Raw genomic sequence first — 12,095 nt, 5'->3', positions numbered from 1 at the left:
AACCCGTGGCTTCAAGTATTTCTTCTCAAGGAAATCTTTCACAAATCTTAGTTGAAAGTTCATATGAAATAGACTTCAAATTATCACTAATAGATTTAACAATCTTGTCAAAATCTTCCTTTTTAACTGGTAGTGCTCTGCCTCGCTTGCCCATCTTAGATTGTGAATTGGTATCTGAAATCCCTTTTACAAAGATACATAACTCATTTTCTGTATTGAAATGTAAAAAAATTTCAACATGAGTCAAATCTATAATTATGTGCCACCTAAAAAAATTTGGGCTTCGCCCTTTTAGATCTGAATATAGACCATCCAGGCTCAAGCATGTCATTTTATGTAGAGTTCTATACTCATTGATATACATAGTTCTATCTTGGGATTTCTTAACAAGTTTTCTCATTGAATCCAACATCGGGAGAAGACTAGCTAAAGTTAACAGAGTCTCTATATCACTTAACTTATGTAAGAGATTAGGAGCTTTGTCTACTATGAGGCGTTGCTCATACATTAGTCTAGTCAAAGATTGATATTCTATTAGAACTCGTTCCGCTGGTCCATGCAAGGAAATTCATCTGGTCTCAACATCTCGAAGAAGCTTGTTTCCTATTGTTACTCCCTCAGCAAAAATCTAAAATTTTGCAAAACGTTTAGGACTTCGACAAAAGTATGAGTGGACCTCGTGGATCAGATCTTCAACTTTTGACACTGTAGGGAAATTGCTTAAAATTCTATATCCTAAATTCATTTGATGGGCCATGCAGTGAATTCCAACCATGTATGGTGCACTAGTAGTTTGTAATCTTATGCAAAGACTAGTCCTTTGACCTTGCATTACTATACCTCCATCAGCTCCAATGCACACCAACTTCTTGGCAATTATCAAGTCATCCATACCAGCAATTTCATTCAAAGCTTTCTTAACTTCCGAATATAAATTTTTTGTTGTCGAATTGCCCATTTTATGAACACAGAGTAGATGAGCTCAACAGACATGTTCTTTTATGGTATACACATGCATACAAACCCAAGCAGTGTTATCTACTGCATTGACTATTTTACACTCTCTTGTAAATTTTTTTGTTCCACCTCAGTGAGACAATTTGCCATTTCCCATCTAGCATTTTTTGATCAATGTGACATAGGATAGTGAGGAACATTAAAAAAGATAATAAATTACAAAATTCTGGGAAATCTTTCATAGGACACCCTCTCAACAGAATATGAAAAATAACACTCATCTGAATAGTCTTTGCCAGGTTTGCATCTTTTATTGCATGTTCAAGCCCAGCCTTGATTGTATTTCCAAATCCACTATTACCAATCAGTGTCATTTTTTTGTTATGCTCTTCATATTTCACGACTTACTTAACATGAAGACATTCTTCCTTTGATTTCCATCTTACTACTCATGTTTCCTTTCCATCTATGATCTGTTTCTCATAAACCTTACCAATATGCTTTTCTATGGTGTCAAGCTTTAGCTACATCTTCTTCTCTCTTTTAGTTTACCATCTACAAATCTTACACCTGCATTATATTGGTTGTTCATCATTGTTTGGGACTGGTTCAATGAATGGGTACTTTGCTACCCAATCAATCTTAAAAATCCTTGTCATCTCCCACTCTCGCCCCAGTTTTACTTTCTTTTTTCTTTTCTTCCTACCAACATCATCTTCAGTACTAGCATTTGCATCCGAGTGAATTATCTCATTATGTGTATCCCTTAGAACATCTTCTGCCATGTTGGTATTGTCATCCTCATTTGATGCATTTAACCCAATGACAATCCCACCTTGTGGTGGTGGTGAGCTACTGTGAATGGCTTCTGCAACTGCAAAAGTTGATGGACCAAAAACTTTTCCAATTCCAAATAAAGACTTTATGGTAGTATCTTTAAGTTTAAGTTTTGGGCATTTTAATGGCCTCCCAATCCCTTCAATTTCACTGCCCTGAGGAGTCTTACCCTTGTCTGACATCCCAATCTCTTCACCACCCTTAGGAGTCTCAGTCTCACCCTTGTCTGACATCTCAATCCCTTCACCACCTTGAGGAGTCTCACCCATGTCTGACTATGACATCTTGTGTCTTGACCTCTCACTACAAATTAAAAGTTAAAACTAATACTATCAAGTATGAAGAAATGATTACTCACCTTTATGCCTTCTCAATTCTTTGAATCAAGAATCAGGAATGCTTGGGCCTATGTTGTAGGATTGTAACTCTAGCCCTCCACCCTACATTGATCTTTGATGTTCCAACTTAAATTGCAAAATACGAATTGAGAGCTCCCAAATTTACTAATCAGACATGAACAAATTGTAAGAAAGGGTGTATTTATATCAATCCATGATTGCATTTTTTGTGAATTGTGAGGGCGTTTCAAAATGCATCTTGATTTAAGTGGGGTGAAATGGGTCCTCTAATGCTTATAATGTTTTAATTGATATTGGAGAATTTGGCCGACACTTGCAATGAACATTTAATTTACCATTGGCGAATTATGTCCTAGGTATGTGGTCGTTTTACTATTTTTGATGAATAATGGAGGTGATCTAATACCCACGTCTGAGTGATTCCAAGTGAATATTATGGGCATGCATGTCAAATGGTGTGTGGTCAATGGTGAAGCCTAAATATAGTGTACCATTAACCCCAAAATTCCAGGCGATTTTACCACTATGTTGCCCCAGGTTATTCGCCATTTCCTAAAAAAAAAATGCGGAATTTGCCAATTGGCGAAGATTTGCCACTAAAAAACTCTTTGGTTGGATATTATTTATTTGGTCTAAGGCCGACATGTTTTGTAATTATGTAATTGGTTTATTGTCTGTTGGCCGACCTGAATGGTTATGGTCGAATGTTTGTATATATAGATGTAAGATCTCATTGTAGATTAGAGATAGGAATTGGATATGGATATGTAATGTGCAAATAATGTAATATCATTCATGCAGAGGATTTGATTGATCATTGGAGATCGAATTGGGTTTATGTAAGAGGATTTATTCCTCCGATATTGAGCTTAATCGGAACTGTACTCAGGCATAGGAGATGCTATCTTTGTAGCTGAACAATTTTCTGGATTGTAGTCTAGATTTGTATGTGGTCAGTGATGCTCCTTTTGTGATGACCAGTGCGCTCTAGGTTGTTGGCCTTCCTGCAAGTGCAAACCTCTCAATTGTAATTCACATACTTACTACAGAAGTATTGTCTAATTGTGGGTAGGCTTCCCATCATGGTTTTTCCCTTTACCAGGTTTTCCACATATATATATTGGTGTCATATGGATGGTATTTATTCTGTGATTATCGTTTATGCTTAATTGGTTTAACTGCTATTCTGGTATTTGGTTTAAGCTTTCTGGTATTAATGTTATTTTAGTTCTGGTATTAAAGTTTTAATTTCTTAAGGTTCTGGTAATCTGTGACAATTGATTCACCCCCCCCGACTCTCAGTTGTCTTCTAGTTTTTTGAACTTTCTAACAATCATGATATGTGCGTTTGGTCATCCCCTCTCTCTTCTCCTTTATTATCTCAGATAGTACATTTTCTCAAGTACATTTCTTCTGTATTGGCAACTTTTGCTTAAGCCTATGTATTTTTGTATCATCTTTCATCTGTAGGTTGCTTGCTTCGTACCCAAACCCTTCTTTGATTGATCATTCATGTTTCCTCTAACAACAAACTCTTTCTTCTCACTATCAATTCAATCTAGGATTCATTTGACATCTCTTTGATCTCTTCAAACACTTATCACTCATTCTTAGCCTCATCAAAACGCAAACAACTATAACTCAAATCAAGTTGAATGTGTTTGATAAGGTCTCTAAGGTTTGAGGTGTCAAAAGAACAAAAAGTGGGAAAAGTTGTAAAAAGTGCAAAAATGCAACTTTGATTTTTGCAAATGTTGCATATGAGTTCTTAGCCATCGATTGAAAAGGGAGTGGTTAAATTTTGCAACTATCATATGGTCCTATAAATGCCTAAATTTGGTCGAGATTGAGTAGAGAAGGTGATGCAGAGTGACCAATGGTTCTTCAAGTACTCTTAGGGTTTCTTAATGATGCAAAGCATCATGCGAATCCATCCAAGTGTCCTAGGAACCAACTGATCCAATTCTTAATTTCAACATATCAATCATTCATCAGAGGTATTTCCCACATAATAACACTCCTTAAGCATGGAATCTGTTGGATCTCAAATAATTAGATTGGATATGTTCTAAGGAAATGCCAACTCCTATCTTCAAACTCTCCAATTGATCTAGCCAACTTGTGGAGTTAACCAATTAAGTTGTTAACTCCCTCACTTTAGGCTTTGCAAGACCTAGGCGGGTATACCTACTCACTAGATGTTTATTTTCACTAATTCTTTTTATAGAAGATTCAATGTTTCACTTTGGTTTTCTTCCTATCTCAGAATGGCATAAGGTCCCAAAATAGAGTGCTACTGATTAGTTCAAGATTGTTGTTGTAGAAGCTATTCAGTCTTTATGCTTGAAGTCTATATATTCTTACAGAATTTATAAGACTTATTTGTGTTATCTACTAGCCTTAATCTTCCCCATTGATCTCAACTTATTCCCTACTCTCAATCTGCTTTATCAATCCTACTACTTGAATTAAATTGAAGTGTATTAAATAGGTCAAAGTAAAGTATAACTCCTATGTGACAGTTTTTTAAATTCACCCTTCCGATGGATTTGTAAGTTCTCCTTCTCCCAAGTGTTTATAAATTGACTTCTTCGACTACAATTTGCTTAAATGAGTTTAAATTTCCTTCTGAAAGACCAATTAAGAAAGAAATATAAGGAACGGTTATGTTTCACATACAATCCTATTTTTCCAAATTGAAAATGAAAGCAACCAATTTTCCACACTGAGAATTTTTTAAAGAAACCTTATCTATTCCAGATAATAACATAAGAGAATAGGTTACTAAAACAATATTTATCCATAACACATGTAGAGGAAATGCAGATGCTTGTGTTGATTAAAATTACATAAATTGCAGAATAGTGGAATCTCGGTTGCTCATTGTTACCAATCTATTAGTTATCTTCTTACTCAACTCGTTATCTTCCACATTAATTATCCTCCAAAAAGGAGCCAAATCACTATTGATAACACCAATCTGAAAGACCTCCCAGAATTCATCTAAAAAATCTCCTCCCTCTTTCTCTCATCTTTCTGTCTTTCAATCTCCACATCATCAGCATCAAAATCTTCTTCGAAATATGAAAAAATAACTACAGGGTTAGAATAAACACTCAGAACACTAGCCCATTCCTCCTCCAGTTCCATAATCGTACTACCAACAACATATATATCAACATCTTCGATGAATCCAACAAGTCGCTCAACACACTTTTCCTTGGAAGCAAGAATTCCAACCAAAATTTTGAGAATTGCTTTATACACATATCCATTGTACCAATGTATATCTCCATTAAGAACCTCCTCCACCAACCCCCTAATTGCCTCTTGTACTCCTCCACATCAATATCAAATAATCTCTCTCACTTCTCCTCCAGTGTTTCCTCTCTACATAAGCAACTCAGCCCAAAATAGTGATCCATTGTTTGAATTTGTGATGATCTTCTCCTCTATCAAAAACTTTAACATACACCTACCTAAAATAGCCTACCTTCCCCTAGAAGTTTCTAGAAATTTCAAGGATTTCTATGAATAATTCAAATCTGACTCCTTCCCAAAAAGTCAGAACAACTCCATGCTGCCAGAAAAACCACTTTAGTCCCATCCTAAATCAACTCAATATCTCAATTCTGCAAACTTCAATCGATGAGTTATAGTGTCATGGCACTTTGTACCAATTCCATCCTATTACTTGACAAAATTTACTAGTTTCTTCAAGGTGCAAGATTTTTCAAGTACATCCACATACTATGGACAAAAATCAATTAGTGAACTCTACTGCTAAATCCAAACAACCATCATTCAATCTTGTTCTGAGAGAATTTTGAGAATGTCATCACCCTACATGTTGTTTTGTGCATATTCCTACATCTTGTTGTATGTGGGAAAAGCTTTTGAATGAAACTTAAATTGTGAAAATATCCAAAGACTTGCCCACACACACATGGGACTCTTGGTGCAAGTTATGGAGCCATGAGGAATAGCTCAACTTCGCAAGAAGTGTTCCATGGCTCTCTATCTGACAAGGTCCCTCAAGCCAATGCCTTTTCTCTCAGATCACTGAGAAAAGTGACTTAGGGATGACAAATGCAAGAACGAGGGGTGATTTAGATCAAATTTAGTATAAATACATCCTATTTATGCATGATTTTAACAAATGAACTAAACTAGATGATAAGATGACAAGGTTAGTAAAAATACTATCCTAACATGATATACTAGTTATATGATTTAATCTAAGATGATAGAAATACTCTAAAATGATTATTAGATTTATTTCTATTACAAATAGAGGCTAAATGTTTGCTAAAATTGAGTATAAGTATGATGCTACAGACTTGGATGATAAAATGAAGGGATGAGAGCTCTATTTATAGAAGAAATGGGGAAATGGATGGTCAGGATTGAAAGTTTTCAATCCATGTTTACAATTCTCACCAATTAAATGGTGATAATTGTCAACATAAGACTACTTGAGAGGAGAAGTAAGAAGCATTAAATGCTTGAGAAGACCTCATGGTTACCTTAGGAGGTAAATATTAAGGTTAGGTTAGGGTTATCCAATGGATAAAGGTTTTACCCAAAGGATAAACTCTTGTGCAAGGGTTAAAGGGATAACCATGGTCAAAGCAATAAATTCTTGATGAGACCCCTGGGTTAGATGAGGGTTGAGTTAGGCAAAAAGTCTCTAACCATGCCACTTAGGGTTAGTTAACCATTAATGGTTTGAAAGACTTTGGGGACAAATTTGTAAGAGTCCTTCCAAATTTGGGGTTATTCAACAAGTTATCTTGTTGAAGGCTTAAAGGCTTTAATGCCTTTGGAAGACTTTATTCCAAATTTGAGAAGTGACCTCCTCAAATTTAGAGAAAGGGGATAATTGATGGGTTTAGTTTAATTGATTAGGATTAGGAGGATTCTAGAAGAATTTAGGAAGAGGGTTAGGAGGCAAGTGGGAGATGTAGGAAAATGCAAGTGGGTGAGGGATTATAGGATTTAAATAAAATAAATTGCTTTATTTTAATTTGGTTGTAAGTGAGGAATTTTCAATAAATTAGATTTATTGATTTGGGGTGAACTATTTAATTAAATGTGAATTTAATTAAAAGTAGAGAGAAGGGATTTAATTAGATAAAATGATTTATTTAATTAAATGATATAAAAGGCTTAAGTGAATATAAATAAATAAATTGAATAATTTATTTAGTTAAATAGAGGAATGTGGATGATTTAATTAAATTAGATTTAACTAAATAGAGGAATAAGAATAAAATGAACATTAAATATTCATTTAGGAATATGGTCATTTTTATACGTCTACACTTATAAACTTACCTTATTGGGCTCCTAGGTTACTGGTTGTGAGTGTCCATGAATAATTTTGGTTCTGGTTATATTACCCTTGAGGAACAAACTAGTGGTGTTCCTTGAGATATTTTATGGTAGATCCAGTCAAGAACAATTTTTATGTACCTTTCGATTTGTAATATTATAAGACCTATGATAGGGTGGTGTATTTAATGTAGACTTCCTTTTATATTATAGGAGGCCAATATAAAACAACAACCAAAGGATAATTTTTTGGTTTTGTTGCTTTTAAGGTTTTCATGCTTATTTCCATTCTAAGACTAGTCCCTTTTTTATATGCTTCAGTATTATAGAATTTGTGTCCTCTATATCCTTTGAGATGGATTTAGTACTGATAAAAAAAAAATCATGTTGTTTGCAGGTTACATATTTAGTGTTACACCAAGGCTTGGCGAATTAATTCATTCAAAGGGAGTCAAATTTGGCATATATTGTGATGCTGGCATACAGTCCTAGGATCATTGTAGCTTCCATATAATATTGATTGTCTATGACTATCTTTATGTTTCTTGTAATCATCTCCATATCATCATAGTCCAATGGAGATGCACTTCTTGTTGTGATGATCATCATTGCCTTGATGGTGTATTCTTCATCTTGAATTCTATCTTTCTAATGATATGACTTGTATTTGAATGTGTTGGCTAATGGTATGGAAGAAGTTAATTCTTCTTGATGAATGATTTATTAATCTCTTTACTCCTTAGTGTGATGGATATCTTCAAGGCCTTATCTTTAAGATCTTTCTTCCTTTAGGCATTCCCTTAATATGATGGAGACATGTATGATATTATGTCTTGGTGGTGATCATCTCTTGGGTTCAACCCTTATTTACCTTATGAAATTGTCTTATTTATAAGACTGGATAGTTTTCTTTGTTATTATTCTCTTACTAATATTCAATTATATTTACTTCTAACAAAATTTACTAACTCCTAATTGCTAATGGTGTCCAAGCACTATCACTCCTTGTCCAAAAATGTACCTTACTGCTTTAGTGGGAATAGTTCAAGAATCGGGACATTACACAACTCTTGTATTTCACATGGAATTTCATTCAATGCATCAAAATCCTATAGTTGACTTGCATCCCATATATATAGGGAAGTCAACCTACATAAAAAAATTGCTATATTTGTTTTAAAAAATGTTGGGGAATGTAAGAATTTTGACGAACACCACAAGAAAACCGACGAGGTCATCGTACCTGTGACATTCTTGTCATCATAGTTTTCATTGTATTTTCGATGCACAAAACCATATATGTGACGAGGATACCATAGCTCCAACAATAAAAACTTCACAAGATGCAACCTCATCGGTGATCATAGTCGAAATAAGAGGAGTGTGTCTTACATCTCATTGTTGCACACACGTCAGAATTTAAACATCTCCTCTTCAAAAAAACAAGAGTGTGTCCTACGTCTCATCATCACACACACATCAAAATTCCAACATCTCCTCATCGAAAAAAGAGGAGTGTGTCCTACATCTGATCATCATACACACATCGGAATTCGAACGTCTCCTTAGTGGAAAAAAATGCCACAACTCAATAGAAATTTTTGACATAGAGAAGTCAGATTTTCGACGTGCAGCCCATCGTTGGAATTTCTGATGAAAAAATAGCGACAAGGATTTTCTCCCAATTTCGTCAAAATTCTAACATTTTGTTGTCTGAACTCCAACAAACGCTCGTCAAAAAACAACCCAAAATGTACTAGTGGCCCAAGGGGATTAGAACTCATGACCCAATGCTCTGATACCATTTGTTGGCCAAGTTCGCCATTGTGTCAAAAGACCAATCTTTTCACACCCGATACAAACTGTAGAGATATGGATCGCACGAAAGCCGGTTAGTCTCTTGTCACAAATCCTAAGGGGAGCGTTGACCATTTTTCCAATGTTCATAACCTTTATTTTCATTATATGATTCCCTTAATGATAGAAACATGATATTTACCATTTTATTTGTGCTCATAACTAACTTAATACCAAAGATTAACTGATGACCCTAGTTCCAATTAACATGACATTTTTCACAAATGAAGGATTAGTATTATAAATCCCTCATGAAGATAATTGAATAATGAGGTAAATATGATATCTTAGAATACCAACTACTTAATGAAACTAACCAAAATATTAACTCTATAGGAAAAACTAACAAATAAATAAAATTTACTATTAGCATAGAAGAAATATTCAGTAAATATTCAATAATTAGCTTTGCATGTCTTTCACCTTTCAATTATCCATTATGGAGCCATTCATGCAAATCTTCATAGGATAAGGTTTTGGAAAGAGTGTAGTGTATGGTGATTGGGAAGTTAAATATTTCAAAGGATGAATGTATAAGTTCTCAAATCCTCCAATATCCTAATGCATTTGTCACTCCTTCATCACTTAGTATGAGCCTTTCCTTTCAAATGGGTATGAGGCACCTGGAAGGTCAAGCACTTGATCATCAATGGAAGTGATGTCAAAGTTCCTTCCTCGACCGATTAGCCGATAGGTACCAGCAATCATCATAAGGATAGTGAAGTTGGGTCTTTTTTGTTAGGAAACAGGAAGGACAACTGAGAGGGGGGGGTGAATCAGTTGTCAAGAAATTATAACCCCAAAAAAATTATTCCAACTTAAAACTTAGTGCTGGTAAAGCAAATTAACAGCTATATTATTGTCTGTACAACTTAATGCATGAAACAGAAAGGAAAACAACATCCACAACACATGACACAGATATTTTGACGTGGAAACCCTATAAGGGGAAAAATAACAGTGGGAAACCTTACCCACAATCAGATGATACTACTACAGATAGTAAGTGTATACAATAAGGGGTCTGCACATGCAGAAAGGCCAACCACCTAGAGCTTACTGCTTAATCACAAAATAGGAGTCACACTGAGTACACTTGGATGGTTAAATCCAATTAACAATGTACTACTTCAATATAGTATCTTCAAATGCTAAATTGAGTACCGGTTTAAGCTCTGACCATGAGTGCCAAACACCTTCATAACCTTTCCTTCAACCTTCGAATAATATCCGCATGATTCGCACAAGGATCCGCTTATTTTTTCTCTTCACAATGATCTTCAATATTTGCACACACTCGCAATGATCTTCAATAAGATCTTACAATTATTTATACAAAACCTAAGACCAAATCATGAAGTCGGCTCACTAAAGATATTATATTTAAATCAATTACAAAATAATTCTTGGTGCAATACAATATGTCAGCCTCAATACATTTACATAATATCCAATCAATAAACCATTTATGAAACGTATCGTGCTGATCTAGAACATGATATCCTGTACCGGTCCATAACAAAGACCTATCTGTCGGTTAAGACAAATATGTGAACCTGATTAATCCAATAAGAAAAACACCAAATGTAAACATCCAATCCATGTCTTTGACATAGCCAAACAATCTCTAGATGATAACAAGTCATCATCAACTTCCTGAGCTGTTGATGAAACATATACCGGTGACTGTGCATAAGCCGATAACCATATCGGGACCACAATGTACCGGTCCAACAACAAACCAATATAACCAGAGTGTCAAATCATCAATGTAGACCTCCAAAAAGATAACTGTTGGCATCAATGACAAAATCAATGCATCACATGACGAAGTCATCCGTAATACCAACATTTTTAGTACTTAAGAACCTTAAAGATAGTTCCACATTGCTAAGGTTCTCTGACTATTACTTGAGTTGGTCCACTAATGAGAGAGATCCAGAAAACGATCCTCTAAAGAAGGCTAGAAATAACAAGGATTGGTTCCCAAGGAGAGTTGATGGCCAATAGTGTGGCATAAGATGCCAATGAGATAAGTCTTAAAGTTAGAGGTGGTAAATTGAAAAATTATTAGTAAAAGTGGAAACAATTAAAAAATATTATTCCTCTATGTAAAACTATAGCAGTAGCAATGTATATGCATTGTATTTTTTTATTTTTTCATGAAATGTAAAGGAGTTTCAAAGTGTTTGTGTTCAACTATTGGTCCATTTGTGTCGGATATAATTTCTATTTTTTAAGGAAATGTGAAGGATTTTCAAAATGTTTAAATGTTTAAGTATTGGTCCATTTGTGTTGGATATAAGTTGTATTTTTACGTTGTTTTCATAACAATGAATAGTTTTTAGTATTCAACTATTGGTGCATTTGAGTTTGATATTAAAGTTAGAGATAACAAAGATTTATGGCTACTTATATCTCATCCATTTAAGCTGCATATAAGCTATATTTGACATAAAAAATATGGTATTCAAGTAAAATCAAATGATAGTTTTGCATTCAACTACGACAAATTTTTAGATCAAGTTTTGATTGAACCTTTTTAATTCATTTTTAGGACATTGCACACTAGAAATGTTATTTTAATGAGTTGCATGATGAACCATGTTTCCAAACTTTAGTTGTAGATATATAAATGTCCATGTTACATTTTTAAAAATTGAACGTCTGATGATATTCCATATAATGACTACATGTTGACAAAATTAACCCACATGAGTACTGGTCCTTCTCCACTAAGAAATGGACGCT

This window comes from Cryptomeria japonica, chromosome 1, assembly GCF_030272615.1.
Source record: "Cryptomeria japonica chromosome 1, Sugi_1.0, whole genome shotgun sequence".
In the NCBI taxonomy this organism is placed as follows: Eukaryota; Viridiplantae; Streptophyta; class Pinopsida; order Cupressales; family Cupressaceae; genus Cryptomeria; species Cryptomeria japonica.
This window is presented reverse-complemented; position numbering follows the sequence as displayed.